This window comes from Parasteatoda tepidariorum, chromosome X2 (assembly GCF_043381705.1).
Source record: "Parasteatoda tepidariorum isolate YZ-2023 chromosome X2, CAS_Ptep_4.0, whole genome shotgun sequence".
NCBI lineage: Eukaryota > Metazoa > Arthropoda > Arachnida > Araneae > Theridiidae > Parasteatoda > Parasteatoda tepidariorum.
The window spans coordinates 27629990-27647007 of record NC_092215.1 but is presented as its reverse complement, the minus strand read 5'-3'; the positions used below and the strand labels follow the sequence as shown (position 1 = coordinate 27647007).

General features: G+C 31.8%; 1 protein-coding gene and 1 non-coding gene across 2 annotated transcripts in view; both read left to right on the top strand.

Annotated features, from left to right (window-relative positions):
- The window catches only part of LOC107445649 (protein Wnt-5a), a 139504-nt gene that overhangs the window by 85070 nt on the left and 37416 nt on the right, over positions 1-17018 (top strand). The gene's annotated exons all lie outside the window — the stretch shown is intronic.
- Positions 1430-1590, top strand: LOC122269176 (U1 spliceosomal RNA). Its single transcript, XR_006225025.1, has one exon. It is a non-coding gene; the product is annotated as a U1 spliceosomal RNA (small nuclear RNA).

The window sequence follows — 17018 nt, the reverse complement described above, 5'->3', positions numbered from 1 at the left end:
TAGATTTTCTATTAAATGGCTTTTTTGTAAACTGGTTTACCTTCATAGTGGTCTGATCGGACTACCTGTAAAAAAACTATGTGGGGGGCTTTCAGTTATAGGAGGCCATGCCTGCCAACTCTTCCGGATTTTCCGGAAGATTTTATTTTCATATTTAAAGTGGTAGCAATGCTCATGCTATTCCAATTAATTTTTTGAATTATAATGATAATTATAAATGAGCTTGACCACCACTACATATAAATACTTACAATGAATATATAAAAGCATAATAATCCTTGCGCAAGCGAATTTCAACGGGATCAAAATATAAATATATTTTTTAGTCAGATTGTTTTTCGTTAATTGTATTACATCCACTCTGAAAATCCATTCTCGGAAAGAGTGAAAGTTGGCAGGTATGGGAGGCGTTGGATGGAACCAGGTCTCATACCTGCCAACTCTTCCGGATTTTCCGGAAGATTTTATTTTTATATTTAAAGTGGTAGCAATACTCAGGTTATTCCAATTAACTTTTTGAATTATGAAGTTAATTATAAATGAGTTTGACCACCACTACATATAAATAATNCTTCCGGATTTTCCGGAAGATTTTATTTTTATATTTAAAGTGGTAGCAATACTCAGGTTATTCCAATTAACTTTTTGAATCTATAAAGTTAATTATAAATGAGTTTGACCACCACTACATATAAATAATTACAATAAATATATAAAAGCATAATAATCCTTGCGTAAGCGAATTTCAACGGAATCAAAATATAAATATATTTTTTAGTCAGATTGTCTTTCGTTTATTGTTTTACAACCACTCTAAAGATCCATTCTCGGAAAGAGTGAAAGTTGGCAGGTATGAGGTCTTTTACATTGATAGCAGAGTACCTTAAAAACTATGCCATTACACCTAAGTAGCAGCTGTAACACTTTTAAAAAGATTTAGCAGCCAAATGAAATTTAAAATTTTTCTCTTGTAGTATATTTAGCTAATATTTTAGGAATTTAACTCTTTCATACGGATGGACGAGATAACTCGTATTCCAATAATATTCTCCAATAATTTTAGATTGACTAAAAGTATTTAAATAGTTATTAATTTATCAAGCAAATAATGCACTAAGGCATGCTCTATTTATAATAATACACTGCTCAAAAAAATTAGGGGAGCACATGGCTCAACTAATTTTTTTGAGCAGTGTATTATTGCAATGTGCGAAAAAAATTTATTTTATTGGGTTTGTTGCAGGATTCATAGAATTTTCAATATAGCCGATTCAGAGTTCAGCTGATTTAGCAATATTTAATATTCTTGTGTTATAAATTATTACTTTCATTGATACATTGAAAAAAATAAGAATAAATTAATTTTATGGGCAACCAATTTAAAAATTAAATTGTTGTGCTCTAATATTCTGCCAAGTGGGATTTTCGCATACCTACCTGACACCGGGGATGCCTTGAACATCAAGGAGGCTCCTCCGAGCACAGGTCTCTTATTGCACCGCAAGAGATCATTGCTCGCTACTACCACGAATTGTGGTTGTTTAGGGTGCATAATTTTTGGTAGTTGGGACGGCGTACGTGCTGTCCAATTTGAATGTAAAGAAGGGCTGCTTAATTTCGCAGAGCGTGGAAGAAAAAGGGCTTGAATTTTGTCCTTAACCCCGTAACTTGTCCGCTCGAGTTAATTCGAGCATGCCAAACTGTGCACACTCGAGATAATTTGAGCGGCGTTGTTATTTTATGCTGCTATAATTTTTCACGCTCAAATATAACAGAGAATTGAAAGTAATAATGTGAAAGCCAAGAAAACAAAATCGTTTTTTTTTTTTATATTTATCATTAACATAGGATTATAAGCTATAACACTTATTTATTCAAGAATAAAATAATATAGCCTTTTTCCATGGAACAAAAGCGCACTATATCCACATTGTCCACCAAAAGAAAAGACAATATTCTAAAGTGTGTTATTTTACATTAAAAAAAATTTCTTTTTCTTTTTGGCCGGTTTTTCAAATTTGTGCGTTAAGGGGTTAAATACATTTCGAAAAGTCTTCGTGTACCACGGCGCGACCACATTTTTAGTTAAAACTATATTCATTATTTTATCTTTTGTTATGGTGCTTGAAGTAATTGCCTTCATTGACACCTATTGCGATTGGTGAAAAGAATACTTGTACTGAAATAAAAAATAAAATTTTTGAGCTCTAATATTCTGCCTCTTTAGTTTTTCGCATACGTCATGTTGTCCTCTGTACTTTACTGAGCAATGTGCTCCATTCTTCTAAATTCTACCCATTTCTTTTTTATGGTACTTTTAAATTGTGTCGTTGGAATGAAGAATTCGAATCGTTCCTGGAGCAGGTGTAAACATGCCATATCCGGTAAAACTGTAAGCATGAAATAACCGGTTAAAAGATTGGTTTTTGTATGTTGTATTGTATTGCAAAGTGTCAGTATGTTCAGTGCTTAGAGAGAGTTGATTGACAAGAAATTAAATAATAATTGACTGATATAAGAAGGATAAAAATCTAAAAAAAAATTTAAAATTAATTAAATAAATTCCAAAAGTTTAAAACAATGAAACATTTTGAGTGTTATTTAACGTATTCAATTAAAGATTTCATTTTTTAAAGGAATATGCTACAAAGAAACTTGTTTGTAGAGGGGATATACGTAATTAATGAGTTAATGATTTATAAGTCAAATTAAGTACAAAAGCAATTTTATTTTTATGATCAGACGCAGCTCAAAGCAATTAACCCTTTCGCGGCAACTGTCACAAATACGTGCCAGCATAAAGTCGTATCAATCAGGGTAAAAAGATAAAACTGGTAATCAAAGTATTTCTTCAGCAGTTTATTTGTGGGCGGAGTTATAATCGTTTGATTTATTTAATTCGCCATTACTTTGTTCAAAATAAAACTATTTAGTTATACTTTGAATTAACTTTGATTATATATATGATTAAACTAACAATAATTAAAGTAAAAGCAAAGTAAGTCTGTCAAATTAGCAACGACTACATATAAGTTACCGTTTTTTATTTAATTACAACTTGATTCTGATTTTGTACGAATGCTTTTCTGAATCACCAGTCCCCAAGGGGTTAAAGGATATTGTAAGTCTTGTATAAAATAACGGTATAAGCAATTTCTTTCTTTCTTTCGCGTAAATGGACGAAGATAGTCACAAATACAAATTTTTCTTACTTTCATACTTCACCGTATGCAAACTTTGAGTTTGACGTCGAAGCCAAACTCAAAAGCCTCGCTTTAGCGTTAGCGAAGATTTGGCTTTTAACTTAATGTAAGACAAAGCGGGAAAGAATGATCCACATTCAGTAAGAGCGTTGCTTCTATGAGTGCTATATCTCAACCAAGTCATGTAACCAAATCAGAAGCTTGGAGAGTTGTTGACCGGTTAGAGGGGGCCAAGCACAAACCGAAGTAGCAGAAGCTATTGGAGTTTCACAAAGCGTGATTTCCATGATCTGGAACTGTGTTTTGGAGACTGGAAATGCAGGCCGAAGATATCTTTGCATCCAAATGCGCAATAAAACGCATTTTTTTTCCTGCCAAACAAATGTCATTTTACTTTCATAGAGCATACTCCGTCTGTCGATAATGTATCATTCATTCAAACAATTCTCTAGGTGCAAGATCAACCCACAATGTCCTTTAATTGTTTTGAGCAGTGCATGAACTAAAATAAATCTTAATAGCTAGGTATTTATTACGCCTATCGTTAATATGCTAGAAATGAAAATGATTTTACTACCAGTTTTTTCTCGTTTCCGAGAGTGGCTCTTGCGGATGTTTTTCTCGCTGTGGTAAATCATGATTAAACTGCTACCTCCCAATTATATACAGAAAATAATGCATGTTATTAATAGCTGCCTTTGCTTTAAATTATTATCCTCAAACCTGGAAAAACGCATAAGTCGGTCTATCTTTAAAGAAAAAGAAAAATCCAAGCTGCCCTGAGCGTTACAGACCAATCAGCGTTTTGAACATACTAAGAAAAATATACGAAAAGATCATATCAATAGAATCAAGCCAATACTTACAGCCCTCCCCGATAAGCAGTTCGGATACAGACAAAGACTGGAAACCACAAAACAACTACTTCCCATAAGAGGCTATACAGGCAGAGCTCTAATCAACAAGGAAACACTAGCGTTTTCAACGATAGACTTCTCAAAAGCATTATATAAAGTCTGGCATACTGGTACAATATTTAAATTAATGCAACTTAACTTTCCCCCTGGTCTCATCAAATTACTTTCCTCCTAAATTTCAAACAGAACCTTCCAAGTTCCGTTCAAAACTGCAAATCATCAAAAGGAAATATCACACATGGAGTATCTCAGGGCAGCATACTTTTTATTTTATATTATTACCGTCGTTGAACAATCGACCCAATTTTATGGGCTTACGACAACTAATGTTCAACTCCGTAGCCTTGTAATTTTGAACCCAATCCAGAAGACAAGGGAGCTCCTGGATCGAGTATTGGGAGAAACTTGTCTTCGCGGAGGACTTACTGATGGAGCTAACCCGCATTTGCGTTACATAGAGAAGAAGACCACGAGAACCTCCCACGGTTAGCCTGACTGCAAGGGAACTCTAACACATGATCCGTCTACCACTGAGGATATTTCACGTCAGCACTGTGGTCGGTGCCAGCCGGATGCGGAATTCGTATCGACTGGGATTCGAACCCGGTTCGCCGCATTGCAAAGCGAACTCTCTATCCCCTGAGCCATCGCGGATCAGGTCGATTCTATATATTTTTTACACTTATGATTTTCCAATTAATAGAACAGATTACAATAGTATTATAGCTTTTTATGCAGACGGCACAGGAATCATCATCAAATCAAGAAATCCAAATATAGCATTGCGGAAACTACAGGATCAAATACGTAAAATAGAAGACTGATAAATTAAATGGAAAACAGCCGTAAATGCGTACAAATATCAAATCATAATCATACAGAAAAGAAGAATGAAAATACTACCCCAATGCAAACCAAAAATGTTCAATATTCAAATACCAATAGTCAAGAAAGCAGACTACCTCGGCCTTATAATAAACAGCAAACTCACCTGGAATAACCATATCAAATATATAATAGACAAAGCAAATGCAGCAACAATAATAATACCACCACTCATCTACAACCAGAATGTTTCATTAAAACTAAGAACACTGCTATATACATCAATGATCAGACAGATTCTCGCATATGCCTCAACTGCCTGGACAACCATGCCGGAACATCTCATGAAAAAACTCAATCAATGCCAGAGCAAGATACTTATAAAAATCGACCGTGCCAGATGGTTTATCAGAAACACAAATATTCAAAAAGACCTCAAGATCCCGACTTCATCACAATATATCCATAAATTGAAAGCAGATTTCTTTGACCAGGCCATAAAATGTGATTCAGTGAACTTCAACCGGCCTGGGATCGAACCCACAAGCTCTTGGACATGGTCCCAGTGCCCTACCAACCAGGCTATCCCGGCCACACATAGTTTTATTTTTTTTATAACCGTCGTTGAACAGCCGACCCAATTTTGGGTTTACGACTACTAATGTTCAACTCCATAGCCTTGCAATTTTGAACCTAGTTCAGAAGACAAAGGAACTCCTGGATCACGTATTGGGTGAAATTCGCCTTCGTGGAGGACTTTTTCATGGAACTAACCCGCATTTGCGTTACATGGAGAGGAAGACCACGAGAGACTCCTACGGTTAGCCTGAGTGCAAGGGGACTCTAACCCATGATCCGTCTACCACTAAGGATATTTCACGTCAGCACTGTGGTCTGTGCAAGCCGGATGCGGAATTCGTATCGACCAGCCATCGGTGGGATTCGAACCCGCTTCACCTCATTGGAAGGNTGAAATAAATCTTAATAGCTAGGTATTTATTACGCCTATCGTTAATATGCTAGAAATGAAAATGATTTTACTACCAGTTTTTTCTCGTTTCCGAGAGAGGCTCTTGCGGAAGTTTTTCTCGCTGTGGTAAATCATGATTAAACTGCTATAGTTCGTTCACCAGGAGTTGGCACTTGGCTCCACCTCCTCAGACGCAGAGTTCATTTCATCGCGGGGGAGTAGGAGGAAAAACATTTCCCTACATGAAATTGAGATAATCTCTAATGCGTGCAAAGCTTCCACACGGTTTTTTATAGGTAGTATTAATTTTTTTCGGATTCACGGGATTTACTGATGGAGCTAACCCGCATTTGCGTTACATGAAGAGAAGACCACGAGAACCTCTCACGGTCAGCCTGACGGCAAGGGGACTCTAACACATGATCCGTCTACTACTGAGGATATTTTACGTCAGCACTGTGGTCGGTGCCAGCCGGATGCGGAATTCGTATCGACTGGGATTCGAACCCGGTTCGCCGCATTGGAAAGCGAACTCTCTATCCCCTGAGCCATCGCGACTCAGGCCGATTCTATATATTTTATACACTTATGATTTTCCAATTAATAGAACAGATTACAAAAGTATTATAGCTTTTTATGCAGACGGCACAAGAATCATCATCAAATCATGAAATCCAAATATAGCATTACAGAAACTACAGGATCAAATACGTGAAATGGAAGACTGGTAAGTTAAATGAAAAGCAGCCGTAAATGTATACAAATCTCAAATCATACTCAAACAGAAAAGAAGAATAAAAATACTACCACAATGCAAACCAAAAATGTTCAATATCCAAAAACCAACAGTCAAAAAAGCAAACTACCTCGGCCGTATAATAAACAGCAAGCTCACCTTGGAATGACCAATTCAAAAATATAATAGATAAAGCAAATGCAGCAACAATAATAATACCACCACTCATCTACAACCATAATGTTTCGTTAAAACTAAGAATGCTATATACATCAATGATCAGACCAATTCTCGCATATGCCTCACCTGCCTGGACAACCATACCGGAGCATTTCATAAAAAACTCAATCAATGCCAAAACATGATACTCAGAAAAATCGACCGTGCCAGATGGTTCATCAGAAGCACAAATATTCAAAAAGACCTCAAGATCCCGACTTCATCACAATATATCCATAAATTGAAAGCAGATTTCTTAGACCAGGCCATAAAATGCGATTCAGTGAACTTTAACCGGCCTGGGATCGAACCCACAAACTCTTGGACATGGTCCCAGTGCCCTACCAACCAGGCTATCCCGGCCACACTTAGTTTTATTTTATTTTATAACCGTCGAGGAACAGCCGACCCAATTTTGGGTTTACGACTACTAATGTTCAACTCCGTAGCCTTGTAATTTTGAACCTAATCCAGAAGACAAGGAAAACTCCTGGATCACGTATTGGGTGAAATTCGCCTTCGTGGAGGACTTTTTGATGGAACTAACCCGCATTTGCGTTACATGGAGAGGAAGACCACGAGAGACTCCTACGGTTAGCCTGAGTGCAAGGGGACTCTAACCCATGATCCGTCTACCACTGAAGATATTTCACGTCAGCACTGTGGTCGGTGCAAGCCAGATGCGAAATTCGTATCGACCAGCCATCCGTGGGATTCGAACCCGCTTCACCTCATTGGAAGGCGAACGCTCTATCTTGAAGCAAGCTGCTTCCTTTATTTTCATTTACTTAAGAAAAGTGCTTGAATCCTGTTAACAGCTAACACATAGACCGCTGACCACAAAGAACCAATTAAAAATAGAAAAATACATGATGGGTAGGATGAACAGACAAGAAAGAATCATGCAGTCTTTTTCAGAGAATAGAGTGTTTGTCTCCCAATGAAGTGACCCAGGTTCGAAGATCCGATCATTCGATCAGACATTATTCAGAGAATCACCTCTTTTGTGCACTAAAGAGAACAAGGTTTTACAGAGGGCTACAGCAGAAACTTGTAGAAAAAGAAAAAATGGCAGCTCAAAAATACCTTCCATTAATGGAGAGTAATAGGAATTTTTTTTTTTCTAGTGGTAGTGAACTAAAGCAGAAATTTTTCATAATGCATTTATCAGAACTTAAAAGCATGACTTTCTGTCTTCCTGATCTTTTATGTATTTGTTTAAATAAAATGTCGTTTGTTTATTACAATCTTGAAAATTAAAATCGTGTTTCAATATGTTGTGGTTTACAAAATGTCATTAATTCTAAATTATACGAATAGTAATACATTACCTTTGCTCTCATTAAAAAAATATTTTCTGAAGTTGCTTAAATTCCGTAGTAATTAGAAAGTATACATGCATATTTTAACCATTTATTTTAAGAACAGCTTTGTACTTTGACTACTGATTCAAATGTAAATATTTATATTAAAAAAATTTTAAAGTAGAAAAGATTTTCTTATTTCTAGAAATTTAAATCCTAAGCACTTGAGCTACTAGTTTCTTCTTCGATTATAAAGAATTAACTTCCTTTTAAGAGAGCACCAGGCAAAAATTGGTTAATGTCTAGATACATTTTATTTCGTTTGCAAATGTTGTGGTTTGCAAAAATTGGAAAAAATTTCGTTTTGTTGCTCTTTTTAACATTTTAATTTGTTTCCTTATTGCTGAAATACTGTTTAAGCATTCATTGGCTACTATATTTTGATATTTTATTAGACGCAGCTTAAAAATTTGCTTCTAAGAAACTCAAAATGCCTTTTAACATGTTCTCTGCCGAGGAAGAGAAATGAAACAGTGGGATATCTGTACTTAACCCGTTTTATCCCGACTTTTTATATTGAAGTGGCGCAAAAAGTGGTTTTATGAAAAAAGTGGTATAATATGTTATTCAACTAAGTGGCTAATATCAACTATTTGTAACCATTTCAGTTTGAAATGTCCCTGCACCTTATAGTTATACATTTAGTGATAGAAACTTAAATCACTAATAAATTATGGTGGAAGGGAAACTTTTAATTCTCCTGGATAAAAGACAAAATTGTACCAATTGTCCTATCACATTATATGTTTTTGAAAAAGGAAACTGTCCTATAAATATGACGCTGGGTACTAACAGGTTAAATTAGAGCCCCTGAATTAGACAGGCCAACTTATCATTTATTGTTGGAGCAAAGAGCTAACATAAGCACAGCGGATAAATATTTTCAAGTGATAGTTTATTATTTGCAATTCTTGGTTTAATAAGTTCGATTTAGTAGATTTTAATCCACCACTATTTCTATACAATGCGTAGGCTTATATAATTCACCACTTTATAATACTTATGACATGCTTTACATTTTTAAAAGCAAGCAAATATTGTCAACTATTTGCAAAATTTACTTTGTAGTTATTTACCGTTTTTTAAATTATTTTGGCGTGTCCAGAGCAGTTGGCATCTCTGTAATAACATAACTAATACTAACATAACGTTACCTTGTGAACTTGTTTGCTCCAATATTGCTTGATAGGTCAGCTCTGATAGTTTAGGAGCCTTAGGTTAAATGAAGTGGATATTTTCTGTTATTAGTTACCTCCTTTAGTTTTAAATGAAACATTTTATAATCGATAAAAAGATATTTAGTTAAATGAAATATTAGGGCGGGCACGAAAGGGTTTTAATTTCGGAAAACGAATGTTAAAAAATTATAGTTAACACTTTTTAGCTCATTGAAGAAAAAAAAAAGACATTATACCAAAATGCGATAATTGACACCTCTATCAGAGCTCTCAAGTTTCCGACAAAAATACTCAAATGCATAATAATCATCTATTAAGTATCGGCCATCAGCTCCTACATCAGAAAGCCTCCACACGGTTTCTCATAAGAAGTCTGGTCACACTATTTAAAAAAATGAACCAGTTGTGCGCATGAACCCAGATTCTATTTTTAAAGTAATTGAGAGAAATTTATCAAATATATTTGAGAATTGAATCTTTAATAGTTGACAAGTAAATAAGACAAAACAAAAATGCTCTTAAATTAAACAAATTTTTAGACATATATTTTCTACCATTTTCTTCCTTCTGTTAGATTAAGTGGCTCTTTCGTGAACTGGTTTGCTTTCACAGTGGTCTGATCGGACTACCTGTAAAAAAAATGTATGGAGGCTTTCAGTTATAGGAGGCGTTGGTTTGGTCTTCCTGGAACTTGTAAACCTACATTCAATTCAATTCTATCATGTATCAGAAAGCTATACATGCATTAAGTTTCCACACTTTTATCTGTGAACAAGAAAATCTGTGATAATTTTTTAAAAATAAGGATTGTATTTTATAACATAAATTTTGCTTCCAGTATAAAACTTTTGAAGGACTTTTGGAAGCACTATCAATAAGTTAAATGCTTTACAAGAAGAGAAACGAAGTTAATATTTACTTTCAGAATTCTGTTTACTCCTCAATTCTAATTGAGGTTTCGAAGTAAAACCGCAGAAAACAAATTATGTCATAATCAATTATAGATATGAATTATGGCTCCTTTTTCTAAGAATTGAAATGTATAAGTTAGGAAGAAAAAAAATAGCTATCTTGCAGATATATCTACCAAGTCCATTTCAAACTACAGGTCCAAAGCCTTCTTTTTAACAATAGATACAGGACCTTAAGAAAAAGAAAAGAATTAAAGATAAAAAAAACTAATAAAGGATGTAATACTATCAAATTTAATTCCTTATACTTCTTAGCAGCGCCTAAATAAAAGCTTAAAAAATTTTTTAAATATATATATATTACCATTTATATTATATATATATACATATATATATAATTACAATAAAGAATAAAAGGAAAGAGAGATTAACAGATTAAAGAAGATACATTTGAATTCTCTACTCGCTTTATATGCTGCATTTTGTGTTTTATTCTGTTTTTTTTCTAGAATTTTTATTTTCCATTTTTTGCTTAAAATGTTTTATTTTCATTTCAGTTCTTTTTTGTTGCACCTCATACTATTGTATTGATATATTTTGCTCCAACAATATTAGTACAATGTTAGAAAGCACTCATTTTTGCGGATATAATCGTGTGAGCTGACGACGAAAAAAATTTTTACCTCAAATAACATATAGTATGTAAAGTTCGAGATTGTCCAAAGTTATTGGCTTGTCCGCGATTTAGAAAAACAAATGACAAAACTGGTTGTATTGTTTCTAAAAGTGTGCTTGAAAACTCACCGCTTTACCTTGTCTCTTTGAAATTATTAGATCAGGATTATTTTTTTTTAATTGGATAGGTAAAGCAGTGAGTTTCTGAGTATGTTTTTAATTTTAGGTTTTAACTAAAAACTACTGACCAAAATTATTTGCAAATTGAAATGCAGCTAACCAAATGAATTCTTAAAATTTGACGTGAGACTAAAGAACATTAAATTTACGATAACCTTAAAAAACATTTGTCACCACATTTTGCAGTTTTCTAAACTGTTGCCACTTCGATTTAAAAACTTTACAACCAAATGTTTAGTTTAATCAGAACGTAAGTAAGCATACCTTCCTGTTACCATAGAATTTCCTAAGATTCTGAAAATATTTTTTAATTGGTAGCAAAGGCGACGAATTATTGTTTTAAAAATTTGAACTCAAAGAATTTTTCGTTCACTTCATATAAATAATTTAAACAAATAACTGAGTGCACAACTGAAGCGTAAATTATTCCCTGGTGCAGAAAAAGTTTCAACTTCAACAATAAAACGGCGTTTGCGTAAAGCTGGCTTATTCGGACGTGTCGCAGCAAAGAAGCCTCTTCTTAGACCCAAAAATAAAATGCTACGATTAGAATGGGCTCGCAAACATCAGCATTGGTCAATCGCAGATTGGAAAAGTGGTTTGTAAGGCGTCGTGAAAGAGAACGAATGCAACCAAATTGCATTCGACCAATGGTTAAACAGGGAGGGGGTGGCATAATGGTTTGGGGATGTTTTGGAAACGATAATGTAGGAGATTTAATTAAAATGGATGGAATAATGAACCAAAAAAAGTACCATTCTATTTTGCAGCGTCATGCTATTCCCTCGGGTGAAAAAGTTGTCGGTCCAAATTTTGTATTTCAGCAAGACAATGATCCCAAGCACACGTCAAAATTCTGCAAAAATTATTTAAAAAAAAAAAAAAGAAAACGAAGGCCAATTGAAAATTATGACGTGGCCAGCTCAGAGTCCTGATTGTGACCCGATTGAACTTTTATGGGATCATTTGGATTGACAAATTCGATGCTCTGATATTTCAAATCGAAATCAGTTATGGGACATTTTACAGCAGGAATGGAGCTCTATATCAATTGAAGTGATTAATGGTTTGTTTTAACGAATACCACGCATATGTAAGGCTGTAATAAAAGCAAAAGGTGGATGGTTCGGGGAATCTAAGATTTAAATGTTAATTTATTTAATTGCAAAATACGAATAAAAATATGTCAAATATTTGACCTGTTGTAAATAAAATAGTTTCGTAAAAATGCAAATTTTTTATACTATTGTTATTATTTTTTTAGAATTATTTATGTAATTATTGTTATAACTTTTTATTTAATGTAAAGTAAAAATATCTCAACAAAACTAATACATATAAGCAATAAATATAAACACTAATAATTACAATAATGAATAAGAATATTTGTTTTATAATAAATATTAATTATTTGAAAATACGGAAAACATCAAAATTAAAAAGTTCTTTGGTAGAAGATGTATAGACTAAAAGACTGCATATGTGGAATGCTCAAAAATCGAGAAAAGTATGCATGTTTTTCAAAATTCTATAACTTCGTCAGAAAAAGTCAAATCGATCTGAAATTTTGAGGGCTTACGTAGAATGATTCAAATAACTATTTTCTATTAACAGAAAGTACAAAAAAAAATTTTTGCAAGTTTGGCAAGTGTTTAAACTTAACAAATTTTTTCACCATGGAAACAACCCATGGTGAAGAGCTGGATTTAGTTCGCAAGAAACAAAGTATTGCAATTTGATCATATGTAGCTAACTGTAGAGGGTTCACTTTAGAACATATCAAATTTTCACGCAATTTGAAAGATTTTTCGCAGTTCTATGAACATTTGAATTTAGACCTTTTCTTTGTAGATTTCAAAATTTTCGCAAACTTTTGACTGGTAGTGTATACGTATGAATTTGCCTGCTCATTCGAAAATAACACGTAAGTCAAAAAACATATCACCTTAACGTATCGCATTATAAATTTGAGATTATAATGGCCTTCTTCTTAGAACTTCCTACGTAGCAGAGAAATGGGGGTGCTTAGTATTCAATCAAGTGAATTTTAAGAAATTCTCTTAGGAATATATTATTAAATTGCATAAAAACAGTAAGTAGTTGATAGAAACCAATTGTAGATTTGAGATCAGAAATCTCAAGCAACAGAAAAAAAATTCCCCGGTTTTATTGTTTAAATAATTTAAACAGTTATAATTTAAATTATTGAAATTGAAATATTAAGCTTAGTAAAGGAATGCAGATCTCAAAATACTAGCGTGAATTTTATATTTTCAGGAAATTAAAAAATATTCTATGTATTTTATTCTGTCAACTATAGACTGCTCAAAAAATGTAAAAAGTGTCACAAAATTAAGGTAAACAAATTATTTTAGCATGCTATTTTGACTTTGTCTATTAATCTTCATCGATAACTATAGTCCAATAGTTTGGATTTTTCCTTAATTAACAAGACTAGCAATTTTTTTCTACTTTAAATCATTCATGAATATAAAATGGGAAGAGTTTTTATTTAATTTATATTTACTCATTTATCTTCATCAATAGTTGTAGCTCAATAATTTAGATTTCTTATTAATTAATTAATGAGACTAATATTATATTTTAAGCATTAATATTTTTTAAACTATGAATAAATATAAAGAGATTTAATTTAATTCGTATTGTTTATTTATCTTCAGTAATTGTGGCCCAACAGTTTAGATTTTTTATAAGTTAATTAATGAAACTAATATTTTTTTTTTTAAATCCTGAATGAATACCAGGGAAAATCATGAATCAATACAAATTAAATCACAAAGAGTTCTGATTTAATTTGTATTTTTCTATTTATCTTCATCGGATATTGTAGCTCAATAGTTTAGATTTCTTAGTAGTTAATTAGCTTGACTGATATATTTTATTTTAAACTATGATTTGATATAAAGAGTTATCGTTTAATTTATATTGTCTATTATCTTCATCAATAATTATAGCCAAATAGTTTAAATTTATTCTAAGACTAATATTTTATTTAGACAAATAAAATAAGACTAATATTTTTGTACTTTTAACTATGAATGAATATAAAGAGTTTTAATTTAATTTGTATTCTCTTTTTATCTTGATCAATATTTGTAGCCCAATAGTTTCGATTTCTTATTGATTAATTAATGAGACTAGTATTATTTATGTTAAGCAATGAATAAACATAAAAATTATTAATTTAATTTGTATTTTCTATTTATCGTTATCTATAATTGTAGACCCATAGTTAAGATTTCTTATTAATTAATTAATCAAACTATTTTTTTTTTTAAATCACGAATGAATTTTAAGAGAAAAGAGTTTTAATTTATCTTCATTAGTTACTATTGCCCAATAGTTTATATTTTATGCTAATCAATGAGACTTATACATTTGTTTTCATTTTAAAACATGAATGAATTTTTAAAAAAGATATTAATTTTTATTCTTATAATTTTTGTTCAATTATCTTCAGCAGTAATTGTAGCCCATTAGTTTAGATATCCCTGTTAGTTAGAAACTCAAAAGAAATTTTCTGAAGTTTTATTAGTGTTAAGCTTTATCTCGTCTCTTACCATGTGAAAAATCTCACTGAATCTAATTAATGAGACTAATATGTTTTCATTTTAAATCATGAATGAATATAAGAAGGAAATAGTTTTAATTTAATTTGTATTGTCTATTTATCTCCCTCAACAAATATAGCCCCAATAGATTAGATTTCTTATTAATTAATGAATGAAACTAATATTTTTTTAAAATTTCAAATCGTGAATGAATATAAAAAAGAAGAGTTTAATTTTAATTTGTATTTGTTTGCCTATTTATTTCATCAATAATTATAGATAGATTAAATTTCTTATTAATTAATTAAACTAATAATTTTTTGAAATCATGAATGGATATTAAAAAGTATGAGTTGTGATTGTTATTGTATTTGTCTATTTATCTTCATCAATAATTATAGCCCAATATTTTAGATTTCTTATTAATTAATTAATTAACTAATATTTTTTATTTTAAATCATGAATGAATATTAAGAAGAAGAGTTTTAATTCAATTTGTATTTGCTTGTCTATTTATCTTATCGTTAATTGTAGATCAATAAATTAAATTTTTTATTAATCAATTAAACTAATATTTTTTATTTTAAATCTTGAATAAATGCGAAAAAATATGATTTTTGATTGTTATTGTCTTTATCTATTTATCTTCATCAATAATTATAGCCCAATTTTTTAGATTTCTAATTAACTAATTAATGGACTAATATTTGTTATTTTAAATCATGAATGAATACTAAAAAGTTTTAATTTAATGTGTATTTGTTTGTCTATTTATCTTATCGTTAATTCTAGATCAATACATTAGATTTCTTAATAATTTAATTAAAGTAATATTTTTTATTTTAAATGATGAATAAATATTTAAAAAATTTTGATTGTTATTAGATTTGTCTATTTAATTTGATCAGTAATTGTAACCCATTAGTTTAGATAACATGGTTAGAAACTCATAAGACATTTTCTGAAGTTTTACCAGTGTTAAGATTTAGTCAGTGTCTTTCACTATGTGAAAAATCTCCCTGAAGTTTGAGTTCAGAATTAGATCATTCATACCATTTTTCTTCCCATATTTTGCAATTTTACATAACTTCAACTAAGCTAATTGCTTAGCTTATTTCCTTTTATTTCAATACTTTATAAGCAAATACAGTAGTTGCGTTTCAAACTAAAATGATTTACTCAACGACAAATGTTCTTTTTTTATACATAAATTATGTATACTCATTACTTAGAGCATTGAACTTAGAATTGTCAACTTGTTGACATTCTTATAAGAAAAATTTATGTGTTTCGTAATGTAAAAGAAAAAATTCTCTTTTAAACAGCCGCAATCATACATTTAAAAAATAAAGGCAACTCTTTAGCCACATCAATAAGGAAGCAGTAAGAAGTATATAAAGTTTAAGGCTTGTTGTCAACAAAAACTTGCAATAAATGTCCTGTCTGTTAAATCTGAGATTGCTGTCTCCATTTTTTAGTATGTTATATTTTCAAATAAATTTTCTTCACAGTGACTGAATTATTAACTTTTGTCTGTGTGCAGAATATTTTATGGTATAAAATAAAGTTGTTCTGCTAAAATTTATTTGCTTTAATTTTTATAATATTTCTTATTAGTGAAAACTAATTTATTGAAAAAAAAAGAAAGAATATTTTAGTATAGCTTAACACGTTGAACGCCAAGCTAATTTTACATGGTTTGCCCGTCTGGCCAAACAATAATTAACTACAAACTAAAATTGCAAATATTAGACTGATTTTGCTAGTTTTGAAAGGTTTAGCATGACATATATGAAAAAAGTGGTGAATTATATAAGACTACGAATTGCTTAAAAATAGTGGTGGATAAAAATCTACTAAATTGAATTTATTAAACCAAGAATCACAATAATTAAGTAAATTTTGAATAAATTTTCTGCAATTCCATAAAAGAGTGTAAATTTTATAGTTCTATATCATGTTATACGCTGTCAGCCAGCTGTTTTTCGCGGCCTATGTGAAAGGTCAGTGTCAGCAAGCTGTGGCAGACGCAGCCTAAATGTAATTTTAGTGTCAGTCACCGGTGGTTGACGCAGCCTAAATGTAATTTCAGTGTCAGCCACCGGTAGCTGACGCAGCCTAAATGTAATTTCAGTGTCAGCCACCGGTGGCTGACGCAGCCTAAATGTAATTTCAGTGTCAGCCACCGGTGGCTGACGCAGCCTAAATGTAATTTCATTGTCAGCCACCGGTGGTTGACGCAGCCTAAATGTAATTTCAGTGTCAGC